The sequence below is a fragment of the Balearica regulorum genome, chromosome 1, assembly GCF_011004875.1.
Source record: "Balearica regulorum gibbericeps isolate bBalReg1 chromosome 1, bBalReg1.pri, whole genome shotgun sequence".
In the NCBI taxonomy this organism is placed as follows: domain Eukaryota; kingdom Metazoa; phylum Chordata; class Aves; order Gruiformes; family Gruidae; genus Balearica; species Balearica regulorum.
Genome location: NC_046184.1, coordinates 91,426,308 through 91,451,859, shown reverse-complemented (window position 1 = coordinate 91,451,859; position 25,552 = coordinate 91,426,308). Strand labels below are relative to the sequence as shown.

At 40.4% G+C, this 25,552-nt stretch overlaps 1 protein-coding gene across 28 annotated transcripts in view; it reads right to left on the bottom strand.

Moving 5' to 3' along the window:
- ZBTB20 (zinc finger and BTB domain containing 20) overlaps positions 1-25,552 on the bottom strand; it is a 516,306-nt gene that overhangs the window by 287,621 nt on the left and 203,133 nt on the right. For 14 of the 28 annotated variants that reach the window (XM_075765562.1, XM_075765517.1, XM_075765510.1 and 11 more), the window contains one exon: positions 21,513-21,590. The exons of the other annotated variants lie outside the window; for them this stretch is intronic. The gene's annotated coding sequence lies outside the window, so the exon portion shown is untranslated. The remainder of the gene's footprint in view (positions 1-21,512; positions 21,591-25,552) is intronic. 28 annotated transcript variants of the gene reach the window in all.

The window sequence follows — 25,552 nt, the reverse complement described above, 5'->3', positions numbered from 1 at the left end:
GTCTTAAGGGTCTGTCTCAAACCTACCAAATCCAAGAAACTGAGAGTAAAGCTCTTTCTCTGTTCTTCTCTTGTGTTTCCTATTGTGCCTACGTATTGCAGCATTTGTGGTCTGTAAGATCACCCGCTGTAGGAACAACTTTCAGTTCTCTGTGACAATAGGGTGAGCTGAGGACAGACTGGCTCATTTGGAGATGAATTTCCTGCCCTTTGTGGGTTTCAGTTAGACTCTTAGCATTATTTGAACTCTTGTGGTTTAATTTTCTTTGTTGTTTTAATTCTAATGGCAGAAAACAGGAGAAGAAACAACATCCCTCTGAAGGCAGTGAATCTCAGGATCTGAAGAGTAAACGGCCATGTTTTCCCTTTCTGGCATTTTAAAATACATCAGCAAAGAGAGAAAGGACATAGTAGTTACATAGAACTGCAAAGGGATGTAGAGCTTCTTATTTCCTGGTAAAGATACCAAAAGCCTTAGAATCTGTTGATGTTTTATGGCCTTCTGAACTAATTTCTTCCCATTAGCATTCAATCACGACTACAGGCTCCGACACTGCTTACTACCATCCTCTTACTAAGGCCTGAAAAAGAAATAGGGTAGAAGAAAGGCTATCGCATGAAGGCTATGCTGCAGTAGCAATATTAGCTGCACAAAACATTTAGGAAAGAAAGCATCTGCCAGCCTGAGACCCAAATATTTGTTTCACTCAACTATTACGGTTTATAGATGTGCACGTGTTATTCCAAGAACAGGAGCTCTTAATTACTCAGGGAGCGATTGAAGTCCTTGGAAAAGGCAGCCGAAAAAGCCCTGTCCCACGTTCTTAATTTATAGAATTTATAGAATTTATAGAATGTATAGAATTTATAGAATGTATAGAATTATGGTAGACTGCACTTGTCTCTCCCCACTTCCAATATCTGCAGGCCAAATTCACTACCTTTGGGATGAAAAATGTAATGAAAAATATGTTTTCTCTGGCAATGTGCAAGCCGAGCTGGGCAAGGATATTTTTCCACAATCACTGGTAGCTTGAATCAAGTGACCCTTTCAAACAGCGGTCAACTTCAGATGCAAAGATGAGATCAAGAACTATTCTTTAGTAACTACAGTTATTAAATTCTTAATAAGGGTCAGATCTGTTTGTTTATGTTCTCTCACAGATGCAAAGGACATTATGCAATAATATTCCTTATGTATATGCATGGATTTTCCCTTTATATATTTGAAAAAGAATCATAAAATAACCCCACTGTAAAAATAAATAAGCCACTAAAAGAAATAACAAATTACTTCTCCAAGGCAGAAAAGTGCCAGCTATGGGCTAACTGTCACAAACTACTGCCATGAGTTTTCTCAAATTCCAGGGATCATCAGCATGAGATAGTTTTAGTCAAGTCCATCTTGACTAGCATATGCAGAAGGGAACATTTCTGTTTCTTCATTCCCTCATTCTCTTGGGTGTCACAGCTTCCTATCTTTTGCTTCTGTTTATAGTCGTCTCTCACCATGTATTTCAGGAAAAGAAAAATCTAAATAAAGATCACAGCTTGTTCCATTATGTGCCCTTCCTCTTCTTCTTCTCCTCCTTTCTTGCATTTGTGCAGTGTTGTGGCACCTATTAACTACCCATGTTTTCAGAATGACATTATACAAGGTGCAGGATGTACCACTGTGCCCTAAAAATATCAACAACTGCATTAGTCTCACAATAATTAATGGCAGGCATTATGCAAATGACAACTTTTTCACTGCAAAATAATGACATTTCTTCATTTTGAGCAGAGTTATGCAAAACAATGAATTGGGGATGATAAATCACACAGGAGAATTAAGAAAGCCATAACGTTCCTGCCCAGGCAGGCAGAAAGACAGACAGACCAACAATTTAGAACACATTGTTTGTTCTCAAACCGCTATTAAGAAATAAATAAAAGCATAGCCAGTCGGTCATTAGAACGTATGTGTAATTTAGTTTCTCCCCTTTAGGCAACTATGCATAAGGGGACGTTAAATTCTAGCAATTGGATTATTACAAGTCACAAGCAAATTTTTTTTATTAACCTTAATAAGTCATTCACTCAGAGACTACAGTCATCAGGCAAATAAAATGTATCACATGTCATTCTCCTACACATTAACTAATTTCTTATGCAAACATCACAATGTATAGCAATTACCGCTGCTCAAAAAAACCCCAAAGTCAGTTTCAATTTATTTTATTGCTTTTGTGCATGGCCACTTCCTGTAGCGCTTTATTCTCTATCCCCACATTTTAGGTGCAAAAGAAAAGGAATGCAAGAAACAAGAAGCTACTTCTCTGTAACGTTCCCACACCTTTTTCTCCTTCTTGTGAATGCAGTTGGAAAAAGAGGTAGGTGAGATCCTCTTGTAAGCCTGAAGAAGCTTCTCAAAGGTAAAAAGCCAACACTGACCAGCTGCAAGCACCCTGCCTTCCCCATCCCTTTTTGTACTACTTGCTTCCCACCTCCTGAAAGAGCAATTCCTGCCCGGTCTTCCCAGTGCCTCCTGCCGAGAGCCTGGCGCAGGACAGTCTGTGAGTTCCCCAGAGCTGCCGTTCCTGTGCTGCTCCCTGAAGAGCAGGCTTCCCAGCCAGAGTGGGACTGGAGGGTAGCTTTGAACTCCCCTACGTACAAAACTCCTCCGCTGTTCCTTACAGTGTCTCCTGCTGGAACGGAAGTCTCTATAAGCTTTTTAATAGACAGCGCTCCTGGATCTTTCTTTCTAGTGATTCCTGCTGGGAGAGTCTGATGTATCAAAGAATTACAGTGATTAGACCTGGAAAGACCTATGGTATTTAATCATTTACTCCATCCTCCCACCTGAGCTGCGGTATTCCTTACACTATTTTTTTCTGATGTTCTACCTAGTCTAACTTTAAAGAGTACCAAGAAACTGGGCTCTCACCTCTTCCCTGGGGAGGTTATTCCACAGTGGTATGTCATGAGACTGGGAATTTCCCAAGGTATTCAGTGTAATCCTACTTCTTTATGTTTAGTTTTATTAAGCAGGCATTTGTTTTCCGACTCCCAATACTGCCAGAAGATTTCTTTTCTCTGTTAATAGAGACTGGAACTGCACCAGTCTTCCTCACATCCATAGTTCAGCATGATATTTAACAAGATTGTCCATTGAAAAAAGCAGGATTTGCAGCACCTAAAAATTATCCAATGACTGCTTTTATTCTTCAGAGTGACTTCTGATGAGAACTGGTATGAACAGGGAACCAGGACAGGACCTTTACAAGCAATGCAGTATTACCTCCCTTCTAGCCACAGCAGCTGCTCCCCTTAGGAAGCGCTGGTGGCCATTCCAAACGCACATAAAGCAGAGGACCACATATTCCCCATGACGCCTGGAGATTAAATTGCATAGCTCCTGTTAAGCATGGTGAGGTGGACTGGAAAACTAACAATTTGTGCATCACAGTGAAGAGTCAACTCCAGCTTTCTCTGAATCAATAGGAAGATCAACCACCACATTTTCTTCTCCTCAAACGTAAACCACCCTCGCCTTCACCCAAAGACAACTGAGGACATCATTGACACAGTCGTACAGAGAGACCAGGAGAGAAATAACTGGAAATAACTGGTGTTTTTGGAAACAAAGTGCAGCTGACCCCCACTCTCTCCCCAGGTCCCCCCTCTTACTATCTATTTCAGGACTTTTAAGATTCAGTGCAATTCACCCCCCTTGGAACACTGCAAAAAATTCTTCACCTCCAGCCTCTCATCCGGAAGTTAATAACATTTTGCAGCTCTCCTTAAATAAAATCCAGCCCATCCTGGATCAATAAGACTGATGCCTATTTCCCTAATGGCAGCCGATTGCCATTTGCTATTCAAATCAGACTAGATAAATTACAGTACATGCCAAGGAACAGGCCAGTGAATTAAGACAGGCCTCCTGAGGACCAGCGATATTATTAATCTTTTAAGACACTATCATATTTCTTCTTGACAGTGTGCGTAGACTCTCAGACATGCTGCACCCAGATTGAAATATCAGCTGCTGCAAAAAATCAATAGCGTTAGAAACACAATAATTTTCTGTCTGCAGGGCCCCCAATAAGCAACACTTGTGTTTCTCCTCCTTTCCACATCTCTGCTCCAAATGCATTTGTTTTAAAACCCAGGCCTCAAATCTGAATAATAATTGCGGTGGGCAAAGTTGCTTTTGTTGTCATCCTTTGCCACAGAAGCCACAACTGTGATTCTTGATAAGGCTGCGGTTCTTGGAGACAGCGTAAGGTACTCAAGGGCCAGATACTCCCCTAGTATATTTTACCCTTCTCCCCACACCCTCCCGCTCAGTCTCTTTGCTCTCTCACTGCAGGCTTTATAATGACAGATATTGCTAGAGCTCCTGCTATCCCTAAGAAAAATGAAAACAGGGACCTTGGACCTGAACTGACAAAGGGAGACCGTACATGACAAGAAAGCAAAAAGCTTAAGGGATTTCTCTTCACAGTGGCAACAGAAAGGGTCAATTCAAACAATTTTGATCTCTTCAGACCTGTGGATGAATTCAATAGAGGCTCCGACAGTCAAGTAAGCTGCCCCCCTCCACCCCGTTTCTCAACTACTCTTTATGCTAAAGGGGAGAAAGATTCTACAACTGATAACTCGTCCAAAAAGGATATTTCATGATTTACGAGAGCAGCAGGCTTAGGGAAAAATGTGTAGCTTAGGGGATTGGCAACAAGGTGTTAAAATGAGGTTTCTCCTCACCCTTGACATGATATAGTTTAACTGTGTGAAAAAAACAATTACAAACCACAACAAAATAAGAAGTCTCTACAGAATTCCAAGCACGAGAATATTCTACATATAACTGGGTAAGAAAAGCATCTAGAGAAACGGACCAGAGTGGATAAATCAACTCCAGGTTGGCTAAGTCACTATTCAAGATTGCCAGATTGCTGGCATCCCAGGTCAACAGTGACCAGAAAGAGCTGATGAATGCCCCATTCGGGTGAGAGGACTAAGGCGATGAAATCATTCAAGTTACATCACAATTAGCAGTTGCCTTCTGCCCTCAGAACATTGTTAGCAGCATCGGGAGGACCAGAGACCAAAAACATTAACTCTCTTCTGGCTCTTGGCTCTTGCAGAATCTTGGGGGCTTCAATTTCACCTCTATTTAAAAAGTGGGGTATGCGTGGCCACAAGCAATCCAAACGTAGCCGTGCCTTCTGGTGAATGCCAGGGTGACCTGGCTGATGGCCACGGCACATCGGCAGGGCGCTCGTTAGTGAATGGATGAGTCAGCCCATGCGGTTGCGGGGCATGCTCTACCTTCTCTACGTTGAGCAGAGGGCTTGGCTCCTCTTCTCCTTCCTCGGGATTCTCAGCACAGCACCTCTCCCTGGTGCACAAAGTGACATGATCAGACGAAAACATAAGTGAACTGCCATCAGGGTAGTTGCTAGGGAGGGGGTAATTTTAATTAGAGCTGGCCAGTGGATGAGGATTTTGCTTCCTTCATTGGGACAGAAATAACAGGTTTTGAACATTCAAAAAAACAATATGCTGGCCAAATGCCTTCAGACCGAAAAACCTGAAGTTTTCAATCTGTCACCAGAAGTGACCAGAAAGTTCTCTTCATCAAAGTCTTTGTGCTATAAAGAGTAAAGGGAATATTATGATGAAATGACATCTTGTCAATGGTGATCTGACCAAGTCTAAAATTAACAGCACCATAATGTAATTTTCAATTAGAAAAGGTGTTACTTCCCAGGAACTTGCACATCTGAGGAACAGACTTGAGATTCAGCTCTTGCTCCTGATTCTCCATGAGTTGGATTTGATTCGTGCATCTGAGCGGAACTGCTCTTGATGTATACAAGTATCACTCTACTTCTGATAGATTTTGCTTATGCTTGTGGGGCCTAGGAATATGTTGATGACACTTTGTATTATTTAATTTTATTGCTGCTTTTTTTTTTTCCTTCTGAGTTTGTCACCCTCCTAAGTTAAATTCTGCTTTCATTAATCCAGCAAAAACCTACCCCTGAATTAGTAAAAGATGTCTCAGTAACTGGACTTTAATTTGGGAAGCAAAACCAATGTATTTGTAAACACGACCTTATGCATGCCATGTGTATGTGGAGTTCAGTCTAAACTGCAGGGCTTATTTGAGCATGGGTACAAGACTATGAGTGAGCAAGCAGCATGGGGGCTAAGGAATAAATACTGAAGGACCAGCACAGACAACATCATGGGCTATGAAGGATGGGATTTGAGCCTACCACTTTTCCTCTCCTATCCTCAAATCACTCCTCTGCTTGCCTTTCCTCTTTCTCCTATAGTCTCCTCCTATCCGTGCTACTTCTTCTAACTACAGATCATTGCTGCTTTGATTTTGCACAGCAAAAAATCATGAGCTCAGACAGTACTAGAGCTAGTAGCAGCATGGTTTCTTAGATGTCATGGCATCTATTCTAAGACAATGGGGACCTACAAATATCACTGAGAGAGAGAGAGAAGAGAAACTCATTTCTCCAGAGCAGGTAAACAATGCATACAGTCACGAACACTTTGAGTCAGGTCGCCTGACAAGTTCATACGGCAGTCCCAATAATGTGGTAGTAGTCTTAAGCTACCCCCAGATCCTATGCCACGTCTATGCAGAAAGCCTCAAAGTTGTAACTGGGCTGCAGTATAGCATCGTGGACACAAAACTTCACACATCAAAGTACGTGACAGACTTTACATGAAGAATGTCCTGTCTTGATGTTTGTAAGCATACTGAACACCAGAATATGAACTGAGGTCTTTAGAAAGGTAGGAACTTCATGTCACTGGACATTGTAACAAGGTTTTCTCACACTAAACCTGTACTCCACCTGCAATGTATCCTTTTCCTGTTGCAAAGGAACACAATGTATTCCAATCAATATACACTAATTTCTTCCTTTAAGTGCTATTATACACTACCCTATGCCCTCCACTATCCTCACATTTGGAAAAGAAATCATTTCTGTAGTAACTGGCCATACAACTATTGTTCAGGTTCCCCTGATATTTTTCCCCTGGGAAGCAAGATCATCAGTGCAGCGGACTGGTATTAGCAAGGCCATGTAACTAGATGGACTCCTTCAGGCTGAAAAATACTCTCTTGGGATTTAAAAGAAGCTGTGCACATCTTCCTTCTGACATTTCTGTTTCTAAGGCAAAGGATTAGACTGAGGGCAAAAGTACTGTACAAATAAAGCCTCAGAGCCATTGCTGCTGGTCAAAGCTGGTTCGGAGGAGATTCTCTAGACAGCCTCCTCTGGATAGATCCTGCTGGAACTGAGTCTGCAGACTGTAATGTTTAAATACCATTCAGAAGTTAAAACACTAGTGACAAACCCAGTTAGGTTTAAAGCCAGATTTCCATTGCAAAACACCCTGCATGCCATCCCGACTGACAGGCAATGCTAGGCACCGCTGTCAGCTACAGGGTACAAAAGGAAGAGGAAGAAAGTAAATGTATTGCAAGTTTAAGGCACAGACACATACTGCTCACAACTGCTGTCTGATATTCTTCCTCATCCCCAGTCTCTGCCTCAAGACATTGTTCTGATTTTGCAACGCAGAGGAGAACTGGTCTTTGCACAGCCATCTACCCACAGGCTATAACTCCAGGATACCTAGAGAGTATTCATCTCGCCCTGTGCTTGGCCTCTTCAGTCACACGTGCTGAACAAGCCCATCCTTTGAGGAGGAAGGAGCACAGCGATCATCATCAAACTGTGGCTGTGATTCACTATGATCGTCTACAAGCTCATTTCTATAAAAAACAGATGGATAGAGATGGAGATTGCAAGTGCTTTTAGGGGAGTGGAGCTGGGAGAAGAGTGATGGTACAAGATCTCCACGCTAGAAGGGCGGAATAGAGAAGGATCAAAAGTGAGAATCAGATGATACGGGTTGTACAGAACACATCATGTGAGAAGAAGAAAAAGGAATATCTGACTGGCAACAGTCAAAAGACATAAAGGATGCAAAGGGAAAAGCATAGAACATAGAATGATGAGAAAGTAAGATGAGAGAAATCAGGATTTTGAGGGTGGTTGGGGGAAGAAAGCCTAAGCATTCAAAAGATACCAGGAAATTCAACCACACTTCAGCTAACCAGCAGAGGCTGGAGTGCTCCCCCTAAAAGCTGCAGGTAGATAAAAAACTGTGTTTCCTTTTCTGGTCATTAGCATCTACGTCTAGCAATAACTTGAGAGCAAACTGTTTTTGAGGGCTGTCAGCTATTCTTTCCGTATCTCCCTGGCGCAGCCAGAAAAATACCCAAACAAATCAAGCATTAGAAACTTTGGATCTTCACACCTCTTGTTAATGATCCAGTTCAGCCAAGGTCAGAGGTGACAGGAAGTCACTGGTATACAGTGAGCTCTGTGAAACAAGCCTGGAAAAAGTAACGAATTTCTCCAGAAAAAAACCTCTCCATGGTACGTTGAAAAGAAATTGCTGCCGACGCTCTCTGGTTGCACTTTTAATAAAGGAGGTCAGGGAGAAAGAAGGCCTGACACTGAGAGATCAGGAGTATCCTAAATCCTCCCTTTGCTTTCAGCGGGACTCACTGCAATGAGTTCCCACACAGCTGCAGGACCTGAGCCATACACCGGTGCAAGACACGTTAAATAACACGTATCAGTAAGCCATGGCCTCTTCCTTTGTCTGAAGAAATACTCCCTCCAAATCGTGGCTAACACCTCCTAAGGGGGGTGGGAGGAACATCCCACACAGCGGCAGCCCTGCTGCCTCTCTCACATGGGTAGAAATATGATTTCTCACACTCCCATGACTCTATCCCCGCACTGGAACCTCTGGTGGAGACACTCCCAGATCAGTTACAGGTTTTAATTATGAGATGACAGTACTGATGGCTGGCTTTGCTTGAACCGGCATGTGTCACTGAAGCCGATGGGAAATATGTAAGAAAGAGACCCAGTTTAATTAGCCTGAATATTTTACAATGATGATTTTCTACATTTTTCTATTTCCTCCCACATCTTATTTGTCACCTCTCAGGTTGCTGTTCTTCTCCACCATGATCTCTCCTTGCCTCTTCATGTCATAAAAAAAAACAGTGGTGAAAATGACAGACAGATGCAAACAAGATTTTGGTAATTACAGCACTGTGGCCGGTGGTTGTTTGAACATCGTTTTATTTCTTCCAATCAAACAAGTCCTTGGACTTCACAGCCCTAGAGCTTCAGACAGGGGTGAAGCTGATTATATTATGACATTACAGTGCAGACTGGCAGATCAGACAAAGTGGATTTCACTCAGTAATTAAACTGCAGTATCTTTCGTCTAAAGTCCAGGGCAGGATTAATCGAAAGGTAGCTCTTTATCATTGCGATTAGTGCTGGGATTTGAAGAGTGAGTCCCCAGATTTCTGATTTGATAGCTCGTCCTGGGTACCAGCTTATCGGTGGCTGCACATCTGTCTGACTTGCAAAAATAGCATGAGGTCAAAATGTATTTGCCAAGTTGCACCATTTCCTTTATTTTATTTTTAGCTGGAGGAAACTCAGATTGATTTAAATATTGCAGTGTCCTTTGTCTTTCTATGGCAATACAAAGATTTCTGTTTAAGACCTGTTAACATAGAACTCTGCCCCCATCCTAAACTGCATTGTATCTATAGGACAGACTCCCAATTTTCTCTGTAGCTTTACCTTTATTCTTCAGGTTCCAAAAAAATCCACCTGATCTTGGGAAACAGAACAATACAAATTTAAAAGACAATAGCCTTATAGCTGCTCTAAAGTGGTCTAGCAAATCAAGTTTTAAGCTTTCAAGGAGCTCCTAAGATTTACCGGATGAAAATAGAATCTTAAGATTTTGGGTTTGTGTCAGCCTTGTATAAAATCCCTAACACCAAATGCCAGCTGATGCTTTTTTTTTTTTTTTTTTCTTTTTTTAAGTTTCCAGAAAGCTTTCAATGCTCCTGCCTCTCCTCAAAACTTTAATAAACAAAGAGCTGAGAAAACTTGCTCTGTACAGCCAGTTTCCTTATGCTGCTGGCTGGGGAAGCAGCACTCCTGGCACCTGCCCTGATTTACTCACTAGAGGAGATTATCTACAAGTGGATGCAAGGGAGGGAAATGCAATGGATATGTCTTTTTACTTTCTTCTGCAAGTAGTCATTATGTTTAGGAAACAGAAAAATCAAGGCAAGAGAAAGAAAAATGCCACTTCTCCCTCCCATCAGCAAAACAGAGTTAGGATCTGACTTCAAATTCTGGAGATACTCTCTACCTAAAATCTGTTGCAGACAATGCTGTTTCCGGTTAGACCCTAGGGGGAATACCCCAGTAAGAATCCCAACAGCTTCCAAAAGTCTGTGGAGGGTGGCTTGGCATTTCCCTTAGGAAGTCATATATATTTTTAGGTTCCTTTAAACAGGTTTTCAAGCCATGCCAGTCACAAAAAAGTGAGCCATGGGCCACTATTACTAGGTTCCAACTTTTCCACAACAAAGGCTGATAAAAAAAGAAATGTATTTGTGAAAACATCAACAAAAATTTTATCTGCAGGTAAACAGGGTTTTTGCAAGACAAGTGCTTTTACTGAAAATGTTAAGAATTTTTGTGGAAAACTCTCAGCTGAAAAGTATTCTTTCTGGAAGTCAGTTTTCAACAGAGTTTATTTAAAATTTTATTTAAAATTTTTAGCCTAAAAAAAAAAAAAGACACAATTTACACTGTTTTGTTTCATCCACAACAGTCCTGTAGTCCTGTGCCTACTGCATTCTGCACGATTCAGATGTGATTTAGAATAGCTTGGCCCATCTCTACAACAGGATAATCTCAAAAATGTCATCTGACGTTTTGCCTACAGCAATGTCTCCTCTCATTTGTATGAAAGGCTGATGTAGATTACAAAGATCTAAAGCAGGGGCAATCTCTTAATTTCTACTCAAACATTTACTAGAAACAGACCTTAATTCTGTTTGGGATTGGGTAGTACTACAATCCAAACAACAAACTAAACAATTCCCTAGACAAACAAACTATTTACTTGCAGTTTTATTGTTATTTTTGTAATGGAATTTACAGAGAAAAACCCCAAATTATTCATAACCATTCATTTTAAGTCTTGAAAGCTGTTTCACAGCTCTCAAAGCCATAGAAGACCCTCAGTATCCTGCAGTCTGATTCCCATAAAATAAAGAACTTGCAATTCCACCTAGTAATTCCCATAGCAATTCTAATGACCAGTGTCTGAGTGGGCACATACCTTTTACTAACACATATGGTCTTAATTTAAGGAGTTAAACCAGCAGAATATCACAAAATACCTTGGAAATTTGTTTTACTAAGTACTTTCACTGCCCAAACACTTACAAGTAGGGAGAGAAGAGGAAATCTAGCCAAGCAAACAGGCAGAGGCACAGAAATGTCATACAGATCAATGATGAATAGTGCATTTCTTAGTCAGTTAATACAGACACAGATAAGTAATACCAGAAAGAACAGTTTCAGTAATCTTTGTTTAAATGACTAGCAAAATACGTAATAAAATCTCACTGCTATACTTGTTCTTTGTAGAGGTGTGAAGGTGAGAATTTTATTCCTACTCTTGCTGCTGATACTGTAGATACAGATTCAACTGGCATAGGGATTTCAAAGCTAGTATTCAGACCACTAAACTATTCCTCAGACCAAACTGAAAATAAAATGCAAATGAACTACTGCTGATCCTGATCTCATGCTGTTTCCCTCCTGCCTTTCACCATTTTCCCTATTTTTTCTCTGAAATTTCAAACATGTTTTTAAAATATTATTAACCAATCTAATAAGTACCAGCCTTTATATTTGTATTTTTCCTCATTTCTGAGTCTTTGTATTATGCTTTGATCATAAATTCAGTGTCTTCCCTCCAATCACAAGGACTAGAAACTTATTTTACAAACAAAAAACAAAGATCTTGACATTATCTGTTTACTTCAAGAGTAGAATCTTTAAGAAAAACATCAGATATTATGACACTTTCAGTAAAACTGCAACCACTGCCAGCAAAGTAAAACATTAATCTAGGTGTGCACATCCCTCTGGTTTTCACATCATGCATAAACACTGAAATTCCACAAAAAGAGCCTTGTAGTTGTGAGTTGCTCTAGAGGAAAGCTGGATATCGTAACACATCCATGATTTCACAAAGCAGTCAGTCAACGAGTGCTTCCTACTATATAGAACGAACCCCAAAATGCCAAATCCTGGCTTTAGGGATACAGTGGTAAATTTCACATTAAGATAAACTGAGGCAAGATCTCTCCCAATGTAAATACAACCAGAATGAATGTTATGTTTTACAGAGTTCCTAAAGAACTACAAATTTCTTCCACTAACTCCTGGAAAGGTGGAAGATAGATGTCTCGCAGCATGATGTTGCTTTTTGCAATTAAATCACAGCTGAAAGCTTGGATAAGGCCAGCTAAGAGAGAAAGAAATTCCCAGCCATCAATACCAAAAGTGACTGCATATGCTCCCCAAACTCAGAAGATGCTGTCAGCATCCAGTTCCTAGGCCATATGTTAGTCAGATGAACTAAATCGAGCCATAAACCTAACCAGGAAGTTATCATGAGGGCTGAAACTGTGATGTACTGATTAAGAATCTGTTTTTCTCAATTAAAGACATAACCATAATTACCTTCGGTTGAGTCGCTCACACTCTTGTAACGTACCCGTCCTCAAATGATATTTAATACTGTATACTAAGTATGTCAAGCATTCATTCCATTAATAATACTTGCACTTCTATCCTGCTTTTTATCCCAGGAACCCAAAGCACTTTGTGATCATGAATTAATCAATGCTACCACCACCACTGGAAATAGTTGGCTGGAGTTCACTCAGTGACCCTGGATGATAGCTGGAGATGTGATCCTCACTCTTCTTATCTCCTATCCCAAGTCTTAACCAGAAGACAAAACATCAAGTAATAAAACGGAGTGACAGTGGCTTCCCCAAATTCACCAAGTACTGAGCACAATCCAAAGAAATTTGTCAGAGTATGCAGAGATCGTAAATGTTTCCTTTACCAAGGTAGAGCATATGAAAAACAGAAATACGAAAAATGAACAAAAGAAAAAGCACAACTTACAATTTCCTAAATTAACACCGAGTTTGCCAGGGTAACAGTATCTTATTCCACTGCACGATCATTAGGCAGGTTTACAGTCTCTCTCTCTGGTGCTATGCTTATAGGCAGCAAATGAGACTGTCCAGTGTGGAAGATTAACAAAATGGAGAATACAACAAACAAACCAATCTTGATACTTTCTATTCTCCAAGTGTGATTGTAGGTGAAGTTTTACGAAACTAAATCCTTCAGTGCTGATCATCAACAAAATACACGTTTCTGCTCAAACTACCTATAGATTGCTTTCTGGAAAAGGTTTAAACAGGACTGGCAATATTCAAAAGCTCCTCAGATTTCACCACCAAAGAAATCTATCCTTTCGAGTCCCTCTAAATAGAGCACAAAATTCTGAAATACTTTGCTAACTTTTGATTTGGTTTCTACTTAGGTAAAATACTTACTGAAGTCAATGGGAACTTTGCTGGAAGAAGGGCTGAGAAGAGAGTTTGTAAAAGACATTATTCTTATTTTCATGCTAGAAAATAGCTGCAGAAGAAAATCAGTGCATGAAATGGAAGAAAAAGGTTCAGACTTCACAGTGTGGCTTCTAATAAGGATTATGTCTTCAAAAAAAAGGACTCAGCGGACCAGACTGATCATGTCCGATTAGTTGATACCTGACATGATATATAACCTTATGTTACCAGCTTAAAAGAAGTTGTGTCATTAATGATACCTGTAAAATAGGACAAGATCAACGCATGCTATACACTATATCATCCAACTGTTTAAAATATACGGTATACACCTTGAGAACTTCAGATGATACACCTTTTTCCTTTGCATTCCGGAATTTAACAAACGGCAGATATTCAATACTTCCTTTTCTTATCCTGCACAGACTTCAGTAACATGGAAATAAATTCTGGTTTTTTCACTTTTGTTTGATATGCATTGCAATTAATACAGAAGTGAAATACAACAATTCAACTTTTAGTAATTTTTTCTACGATTAGTAGGCATGAATACATGGCAGCCTGGGAACTCAAGTCATATTCACACCACTCAGCACATGTGCTGAGGGGGCTTTTATATTGCGTCAAGTATATGAACACTTAAACTGTATGCTAATTACTCTTAACAGCCCATCACACCCCCAGAATATGGTACTGTTAGAATGAGCATTTATAGGTAACAATCTTGACCTATGGGCTCATCCAAATTGCCAGAAGATCGCTGATGTAATCAAATCAGCATTAATGAAATAACTGGTCTAGGTCTGACCTCCCTTCTTTATATGATACACCATTTTAACGAAGTCAGAAATTACCTCTAATAACTGCTATAAAAGGTTTTCTCCTAAAGTACTATATGGTAGGATTAACATCAACAAATCATATGCTAGATGTGGTTACAAGTATGTAAAGTTTGGTTTTTAGGGCTCAAGGCATTTGCTTAAACATAGCTTTCAAGTGCCATCAGAAAAGCCCTAGGGCTTGAGCACATGTGGACGTGGCTAGCAGATACGACTTACCACTTCTGAGATACCTGTCTTTTGGGAGAAGCAGCTGAAGGCCAGGAGGTGTATCCTACAGCATCTCACACAGTAACAAATACCTGTGTTTGAGCTCTTACTGTACAGACAGTGCATGTGTACCTTTACATCTACTCGTTGCTTTCAGACCTTCTCATCCTCAGCACAAACATAAGAAAATCAAATTCTTTCTGTTTCTGGGCAAACACAAAAGAAGATATTAATGAAAAACTCTGCTCACAAAACTCCACTTTATGCCCTCCATGTCCTGGCTGAGGAAATTCATCCTCTATCTCTGCAAATTAAACTGGCTGTAACACACAAAATTTCCTTCGACTGAGGGAAAATTTGGAATTCTAAGAAAGAACATCACTCTTACGTTCTATAAATACACTGATCTCCATTCTGATAGGAATTCACAAAGTCCTCACTGAACAAACCATGTTGGACTGCATTTCCCCTGACTCTTGAATTTTCTTTTCAAGATTATGAGATTGGATTTTCCAGACTAGATCCAGAGTCTATACTAGTCTCTTATACCAGTTAACACACTTAACCCACTGATTTAAAATGTTTGCCCAGATGCTGCAGGACGGTATTATTGGCTGTCGTTCTCACCTTCCTTCTTCACACACTGCGAAAGCTACTGGGAAGACAAGCTGACGTGAAGAGACTTCTCAAAAACCAGAAATACCTCCCTGTAAAGCTTACCCAGTGCATTGTCAAATTTCAAAATATGAATTCAAAAATGTAGAGACTTATCCATATTTATTCAAGATCTCATAGAGATGATAAATACAATTAGACAGGGGTTTTAAGATAAATAGTATCATCTGCTGTCTCATCTTCACTACTCTAAAAAAAGAAGCCCAACACTGGTAGAAGCATTCAAACTGCAGCCTATATCCTTATGATTCTACAGTTTCTTTTTATTTCACCCATACTTGCTTTTTTCACTGGCAGCAGCGGTACTTTTCAATGGCTGTATTTTCCCCAGTATGTCCATTAAGAACAAGACTTTTGGTTTAGAGCACTGAAAGATTTGGTAGTGCAATGTGCACCCACAAAGGAGACATGGGTTTGGATTGAAAGCAACCTCAGGGACCTCGGTCAGTGGAGCACAGACATATTATAACCACACATTTATTGAAATGGGAGACTCTTCATGCAGAGAGCTACCGTTGAATTCTTGAGTGTTTTTCTTTCAGAGGCAGTATACTGTCTCTGAATTCAGCAAGAAATCAAATTAGGACTCCTGGGTTCCATTTCTAGCCTGCCACTTACCCATGATAAGATATTGGGCAAATCATTTAACATAAATATGCTTCAGTTTACAGAGCTGAAATACTGCACATGGGTGCAGTAAGACTGATGAAAAGTACTATAACGGTATTATTAAAGTGCTTTCTCCCAGATTTTTAAAATTCCTTATCAAAGGTTGTCTTAACCCTCCGTGCTGAATTTTAAAGCCTACACACTTTCTTAAGAATCTCTCTTTCAAAGGAAAAATTCTTCAAATGTCTAAGATTCCCTTGCAGACATTTGTACCAGATTTTAGAATAAGGTTACATACGATGCCAGTAGACTAAAACTATTTATTAAATGATTGCCTTCAAGTCGCAAAAGAAAGCGGCATATGCTAAGATCTTTTTACATGTCTTTATCTGACTTTAGCTTATAGTTCTGGGTATGTGTGAGAAAGGGCAGCTGTCTCCCTCTCCCATCATCTCAGTCCTGCCCCAGAAGCCATTCCATTTCACTCGGTCTGTGCTTGGGCTCTGTCAAGGAACTATTGGTTTGTGTAACTTTTTCAAACCAATGAAACTATCTTAAATTCAGTCTTTTAATGCACAAATTAATGTTCACCAAACCCCTAAGGATCAGATATAGCAGATTAGAAGTACTAAGGGGAGTCAGGCTACATCAATTAATATTTAAGAGAGACCAATAATTTCATATACAGCCAAATTTAGCAATAGTGTAAGGTACCTATGCTGAGACTAACAAGACATATCCACTCAGTGCTAATCTTTACTCATAGTACATATGAAACTAAAAAGAGGTCATAAAATGTAAATGCAAAGCATTTAGGAGCTAATAAGAAGTCTCATCATTATAATTATTCACCAAGTAAGAGAAGTCCATCTACTCATAACCTGCAAAGCAGCAGAGTGCTTCCATTTTACACACAGAAACAGAAGAGCAAAGACTAACATTTCTAGGATAACTCTCTAATTTCAATTTTTCAGCTTGAGGCACCATACATAGAAGAACCTCACACAACTTTTAGTGTCTTCATCCAGACCTCCTTTATAGTCTATGAACAGACATGAGCCCTTACATGAGGGTCTATTTCAGATGCCTCTCCTTGTGACAGGCTGAATCACATCTCTAAGTGCCTAATATTCTCCAACTGACTGCAAAGGGAGTCCAAATGAGGATGGAGGTACCTGCACCATATGCAACTAAACACCAGCGAGAAGGTCCTTTGACCCCTGTTTTCAGAAGCTCTGAGCATTTCTGGCACTTGAAATCCACAAAAGCTACAAGTGCTTAGCCCTTACTTGAACCAAAGATGCATAAAAAGGAGCTTTCCAGAATTAAAGCACAATAATTGGGAGATCATGTTGTGAATTCATTAACAGTTTGTTAATTCAAAACATTAACATCATAAGCACAGGGTAGGAGCCTTATTGCTCCTGCAGTCTTTTTTTTTTTAAAATGACATCATCTTTCCAGCTACAATTAATAGAATGTTCAGGCTGGCCATGAGGAAGTCTAATATAGGATGGTCCACTAGAGACGCCATCATTTTAACTACCATCAGACCTTTGGTGCTACCCTACCAGGAAAACTTTCTCATTAGCTCTTTTGTTGCGATATCGCACACCGTACCTGCTTTGAGCAAGAGCATTCCTCAGCAAGCAAGACAGTCACTGAGGGGGTTTCTATAGCTTTTGGGGAAGCTGTGCATTTGTCTCTTGCTCTTCGCAAGTATTCTTTTTCCTCCTTTCCTCTTCAGTGAAAAAAGAAATCCGATCTTCACAGATGGAAAATTAAGTATTGCTAGGATGGTCAATATACCCAACAGCCATTCAAACTGGTCTGATAAATGAAAGCATTTAAATAGTTGCAATCAAAATAAGCGACAGAAGGTGGGAAAAGAAAAGCATAATTATGCCAGCTACTAGGGTACTGTTTAGGTTTTATCAACTGGAGCATCACAAAGTACACAGAACACTACTACTAGCATTTTTGCATGCCTTAATATCTGCATCCTAAATCACAGGTACATGTGGTATATGAAATTCAGAAAGAGTACAAATCAGCTTAATTTCTCCAAGTGATGTGTCAGCATTGTCAATTGATCATTCAAACCACACTGCCAGGAAGATGGCTCAAAAATATAAAATGGCCAATCCCAATCATCATGTAATGGGATTGCTTTAAATTGACTCCATTCCCTACATGATGTCTCCATGTTTGCAGGTGGCGCAATACGAGAGATGAGGTAAACAAGATAAATAAGGTAAATATAAATTAACAGACTCACCCTTCTCTTTCAGGTGGTCACCTCAACCTTCAAGGGCCAAAGTAGTGAAGAAAAGGCCACAAAGTAGTAATGGAGGGAAGGTCTTAATGGCTGTCCTTTCTTTCCCCTTCACTAAGTGACTTTTCAGGGACTTTCCTGCATGTTAAGCATCTTTTTTGCATTGCTTAATATTGTTATTAATAATTCATATTTTTGTCTTTCTCCTCTCACTCTGACAACTTTTATTTTTAATCAATGGGCATGTGTCAAATTGCTTTGTTATTTATTTATAATGTAAGCTGACAAAAGAATGGGATATGTGGTATAAAGCTGAGAGAGCGTTTCTTTCCTACAGCTGATATCCTCGGTAATAACTATGTGTCTTGTTCTAATCAGTAAGGACCAAAAAACTAATTTTGCCACAAATAATGGAGGACCTATTTAGTAGATTTGTACAACTGGATGTCTCTTCTGTGTCCTCAAGTTCATGCACTGAAATAAAAGTTGAAACTATAGATGTATTTATATGCATGTATATTGTCTTTGAGAAAGAAAAGGAGTGCATAAAGGTGTTAATAACAATGTACCAAAGACTGATACGCTTATTCAGACAAATGCATTACTCAAATCAATGTGCTTGGTCTCCTAATATATCAACAATTTGCACAAGCCATTTATGGCAGAAGCCCATAGCATTCTTTTCAGCTAACAAAACCCAAACAGAATCACTAACTTGCCCGAGACTAGAGAGGAAGTCAGTAGCACAACACCAGCTTCAACCAGCAGCCCACCTTGCCTCATAATGCATGGGAAAAATGCATGATGAGGCACCTTGCCTCATAAAGGTGGGAAAACATTTAATTGTTTCCTCACTGAACACATGAAAAATAAGCTGTTGATTACAATTGGCTTCCACATCACATCCTTGGGATTTCCCTCTTACATCCCTTTTACACATACATAGTTTACCTTGACTGCTACTTGAGAACTCATTTAGTTACTCACTGGATTTATTTTTTTTCAAATAATAAAAGCATCTCATAGTTCCAGCTGAACGAAATTCAATGTTGTGACTGTCTTGGTGTGTCCCGTGGCAGGAGGCAGCCCTGTCTGGACTGTGGGAATGGTTTGGTGGAGCTTAGGTCTGTATTCAGCAGCAATGTTTATGTGCTGGACAGAATGTTGTCATACAGAGTGTAGTCATTGTAAAATAAAATAAAGCACGAAGCTATGAAAAAAATTAAAATTATTAGACGCTTTTTTTGGATAACAACGATCCTGTGCCATGCAACTGCCAATTCAAAGGAAGGCATAGACTGAGGTTGTCTACTTAGACTCTTTCTGCCTGAAAAGCTCCTACTTCCCATTTTCCTACAGTCATTGCCACTATCCACATTGAGCGCTCAGTGGGGACCCTGTCTGAACTTTTTATTCCAAAGCCTGGAGAGAAGGTTGGTGCAATAAAGTAATATCCCTTCACATCCTGCGCCAAGCACAACGTAATATTAGCAGATATTAGGTCCAGCAGAGTTAACCTGTTGTAGTTCTGAAAGCCCAACCAACTGACACAGCACATCAAAAATCTCAAAGCAACCATGAGCTCGCCAGGGAATTTGAGAAGCTATGTTGAAGAAAGCAAGGTAGAAGATTATGTCATTAGAGCATTACGTCATTAGAACTGTGGTTTGAGGAAGGGAAGAATTTACTTTGATTTTCAGAATAAACTGTCATAGTCTACATACACACATTTGCTTTTATTTTCAAGTTAGCTGGTGTTCTGTTATGTTTTAATTAATCCACCATGGAAGGGAGAATAAAAATGGAAGTATTTTCTTTGATGTTATCCTAGCCTTCATGCTTTCTTTCAATGCTGTCTTCACCACACACATCATGCTGAGAATAAGTATGGCATTCAGAATGAGGATTGTCCCTCCTGAGTTACAATTCAGGGATACAAAGAATGCAAATGTCTATTTCTTATGAGTAAAGACCAGTTGGTAGCCAGAGAGCCTCCATCTTAAACCTGCTTTTGATACAGTTATTAGAGAGTCCAGGCTCCGATATGGCCATAACAGAAGTGGACAGTTCACATACTTCTATCATGAACACCACCAGTAAGTGAATTTCATCTTGTCTACAAAATAAGGGACCATTGAGATTTTGAGTGCCAGAGGAAACTCCGGCCATTTAACATACTTTGAACAACAGAAATACAGTAAAAGCAGGATAGCTTTTCGGTATCATAACTAACCCCACCGCATAATCAGGGATCAGGCGTATGTGGCATTTAAATAACTTCAGAATTGGAGAGCATTGCCCTTGCCCAGGGAGAGGAACCAAACAGTCCAAAACTTGTGACACTGCTGGGGAATCAGACTGGGATTTCTGACCTCAGAAGGCTAGAGAGTGCTCTCCTCACCTACCTTCATTTCCCAGAAGAACCTCACAGGATTAGCTTTTTATTTGTATTTCTGTTACCAGTTTGGAATGGCAGAAGCAAGTAGAAAAAGGTTCTTGTCTGGTATACTCAATAACTATGAATTTAAAAAGGCCAGAGGAAAGCCCTCTGGATGCACAGATAAGCTGGGCTGCAAGACAATTAAAAAACTAGGCAATTTTGAAATAAGGCTGGTGTGCTGGAAAGCACCAACTTTCCCTGGATATGAAATAATGCCCATTTCTGTTCATTGTTTTCCCTTATCTGATTCAGGAACACAAAAGCAAAGATGGATATGAGTTATTCAGTTGGTGGTGGTTTTGGTTTTGTTGGGGTTTTTTTGTTTGTTTGTTGAGGGTTTTTTTATATATAAACCCAGTTTTATTTAGGAGTGAGATTTTCACAATATGCAGTATGGTCTACATCTCAAGTGTATGGTAAACCCCACATTGACTTCTGTGGACATAAAATAAAATCTTTGCTGACTTTTGAGAAGCCTCCCCTAAAAACACCTCCAGAAATCTAAAATAATCATTTAGTGTCACTATATATCTGATGCTTACAGGTGGTCCTGTCTTTTCTCAACGCAAATTTTTCATTTCCTACCAGCTGAAGCTTCTCTTTTTTTCTTCTTTTATAATATTTTTGACTAACAGATGTAGTTACATATTGAACTGATATAAAGGTACAGAAGTCTAATGGGGGAAAGCGATTGCCACAGATATTACAGTTACCTATTCAATGCATACTGGTACATACATATCCATATAATTACAATCTGCCAGTAACATGATGTAAATACACTTCAAAATATTATCTGGTTATGTGTACAGTTTAAAATCTACTAGAGATTTTTAAAAAAGGGAGGCTTGCCCTAGTGGAGAGGTGACATTACCTGGGATTACTGATTTGATGATTTGGGTCTTGGGATGAGAGGGTCACAACAATGGGATCATCTGAGGTAACACACAGCCTGCAAGAACAAAAATCAGCTTGAACTGTAAGGATATGTGCGTGCTTCCAAGGACTATGGATCTTCGGATTTAAACAGTGAGGAAAAGGTCAGGGCATCTGTGTTTTCTTTCTCAATTGCCACTTTATTTGCTGTGTGGCCTACTTCATTTCTCTGTGTCTCCATTTCCAAATCCTTAAATAGGAAATGCTAATTGTACAGAACACCAACACCCTGAGATGGTATGGTGTATTTTGATTGAGTTCTTTTGCCATCGCCTGAAGAGGCGTGCTATCTGGGGATTAGGTATTGTTTACCAAAAAAAAAATAAAAATGAGGTTTTCATGTAAAAAGTAATGGTACTATTGCTGATGTGAAACCAGAGGAAGTTTATCTTTTTATGCAGTCACTTTCCAAAGTATTTACTTCTACTCTACACGCCTGCCTTATGCAGTATGTGCATTTTGAAATTAAGTATACTAAGAGGCAATTCTTCTGATTGTATTTACACCATGGGTCAAATTTAAACCTGCCTTATACACTAGGTAGACACTTTGACCTTCAAGAAGCACCAATCAAGATGGAATTCATCTCAGTACCTTTCTCTGCCAAAGTTTTCCACAATCTTGCTCATGTGTTTTACAGTAATACTTTCTTTTTCCCTGTTCATTAGCTATTAAAATAAAATATTCACATGACAGATTTTTGCCTCAGTTTTCCCACAGCAATCATATTTCCTCACCCAAGAGGATGTCAGGAAGCTTCATTAATTGTTTCTGAAACATTTACAACTTTTCATGGAAAAGGTAAAGCATCTGTCTCCTAAAGGAGAAAAATAATTTCCAAATGGATGGAGTATCTGAGCTCCCCTCTGAAGCACACATGGATTTTTATTCTTCTCTCAGAGATAAAGAATTCGAGTCAGACGTTACAATCGGTTTGTCAAGTTCACGTGTATTATCTAAGACCAGAACTTGTGTCTTTTTCCTTTCAGTTCCAGTCTTTCATCTCAAACCGATGCTTCTTTGCTAAAATACCTCTGGATATGGTGACAGACAAGAGGGTATCTGAGTTAAGCAAGTCATTGCACAAGTGACAGCACTGGTGAGGCTCGGCTTCCTTTGGATTTGGGTTCTCCCGCTCTATGACATCCCAGCCACGATATCCCCAGCCTTCCCAGCTGCGATTGCCTTCTCCCACTCTACCACTTCTTCCTTGCGTGCTCTTTTGCTCTTCCCTCTGGCCAAGGCTCACAGCACCTCCAGCTCCCTCCTCCACACCGAGTGGCCGGGCACCCAGACGTGCTCAGGAGCAAGAAGCGCGGGTGCTGAGCACCAGGCCGGCCTGGGAGAGCTGACTAGCCCAGCTGGGCAGGACAACCCTCATGTGCATCTCTGGAGTGCACACTGCAGGCTCCCTCGCAGGACAGGAGTAATTTTTGCCCCATCTCATTTCTGGTTTTCAAAAACCCTGTAGGAATTCAGTCTCCTTGCAGCCCCTAACCTTCTGCCAAGCTTGCTTAAAACCAGATGGTTTAAAGCTAATGGGAGAGGAGAGTGGTCTCCTAGAAATGAGGCAATTTCTCATATCAGTAACTTACCAGTGTGAACACCCCTGGCACCTTTACTTGTATTTTTCTGGATTCGTGGACCATTATTCCAAGTCAAGCAGTCCACAATGGTTTGCCCATGTGAAATACAAGGCCCAATTACAGTATAAAGAAATTACCAGCTGGCAGCAGCTCACTTATGCTAATCTTACATGAGAGTTGCTTTCTTATTTTCTATTTTTATTTTTTTAGAATTTATTTTAAAAGCTGAATTGGAGGAATAGAAATTTCAAAAAAGCCCTTCAAGATTCTAAACAAAAATATCTAAGGTAAAAGCATCAGCAGGTGATGCAAATAGAGAAGCATGCTAAAAACAGAAAACCAAAAAGAATACAAGGCCTTGAACTTCAAAACGTATCACCAGGGTTACCACCAGGGATGGCCACTCCTAATTTAAAAACTGTATTGTCCCTTTCCAGAAGGGGCATTTGTTTTCTTTCTTTCTACGTATCAGGACTGTAGCAGTATTTTAACACTAGGTTAAACTAGTAATATCAAAATGATAGCTTAGGAATGAGCTCCACAGGTATGGACTGAAGAAGTTCTCTGCTGAAAACTGGAGATTGATGCTCAGAAGAGATTAGGGGTATCTCAGGAGCAGGGAAAGAAAAAGCACATCAGAAAACTATGTCTTCAGGATAGGAAGCCACAGGGAGTTTGGGGAGGATACTGAGCCACTGTTCACCGAGAATTTGAATTAACGTACTAAGGCTCCGTAACGATCAACCCCAACGAACACATCCAAACTGAGATCCTCTGAAGGAATGATTAGCACCGAGCTACAGACCTGAAAGCAAGAAGGCATCATACGAATACGATTCTGCCTTCATGCATAATACAGGCCCTAAAGTCCTGCCTCCTACATGCAAAGCAGATGAGCCCCATGCAAAATAAAGCTCTGCTGGGTTTCACTTGTTCAGGCTGAGATTCCCTCATCTGATTCCAGCCCTGCAGTCACCCACCGCAGCATGGGACCATCTGCCTGGGGGAGTGCTTTAGCTTGTCCCCCATCCTGTGGTCCCTTGTGCCAGGCATGGCTTGACAGCTTGTTCCCCGGTGCGCTAAGCACACTGCACCCATTGCCCAGGGCTGGGGAGGAGCTGTGGTCCGGGACTGCAATACGACTGCGCTGCCCCCATGTCCCCACATTCGAAGTCCTTGCAGAAGTAACACACGCTGTATCAGCCTAACACTGTGGGCTCCTCTGCCGCCGTGGGGCTGGTCACACGCGGACTCCTTGGCTATCCTGGCTCATGATCTAAACAATGTATGTTCTCCTAACCCCTCTGCAATGTGACCTCAACGCACAGCTCTCACGCACTGGGCCTGAAAGCAAACAGTACATTTGGGGAGCCTTGGATTTATTTCAAAATAGATGAAGTCCTTTTCCAAAAGAAACAGGAACATAAAAGCCTTTGTAATGGAAACAGTGAAACATGGGTTTCAGACTGATCAAGCTGAAGCAGTCTTCAAGGCAATCTTTTGTCACAAACGAGCAATATTTTCACTCCCTGCCCCACAGCAGACCCCTGTGATATATTTTATTTCCTTTGCAACTGGCATCAACTCATTTTCCAAAGTCAAATACATCTACCTTCCTTGCTTCTCTCTCGGGACTCTTTGAAAGAGAAGGAAAACATCAAGACTAGACTGTGTTGTGGGATTAAACACGTCAGGAGAGAAACAACAGAGAACACAATTATAGGCATGATACATAATACAAAATAAATTGGGAAAAGGGTGAAAAAAAGAAAAGGCATAGCCAAATCATCTGAGCAATAGCTGCAGAGAGCATAAATCCCCCCTATAATTTGCCCAATCACAATCACTTGGTTAAGGATTCTGCTGTACTCTGTTTCACCGCTGTCTATCACTCACACACATAAAACCAGTGCAGCTTTGAGCTATACTGCTTGATCATAAAAAGTTTTCCTTCCCTCAAACCTGTCCTCCTGCCAGCACAAAAATCCCAGGTAACTCTGCCGCACAGTACCCCCTCCTCCTCACAGCACTTAGAGCTTCTGTTCCCAAGTACCTTTTACCCATCTCACTTCAAGCACCATTTTCGGAAGACTGACTCACATCACCATGTCCTCTACTTCTAAGAGGACTGGATAATTTAGCTTTTGTAGAAACATCCATTTTGCCTGATTTCCACTACTCTTGGAATTTCATGAAGTCGCATCAATTCCGTGTCACAAGAGAGTATGTGAACTGGTGTGAGGGGGAAAACCATCATGGAAAGAATAAATGTCTTCATAAAAGGACACTACCACTGCCTTATGTCTATTTACATTTCAGATGTCATCACATAAGGTTGCTGGATGGTAGCTCTCATTCTGTCACTGACATCTCCCTATGAGGATGTGTTTGT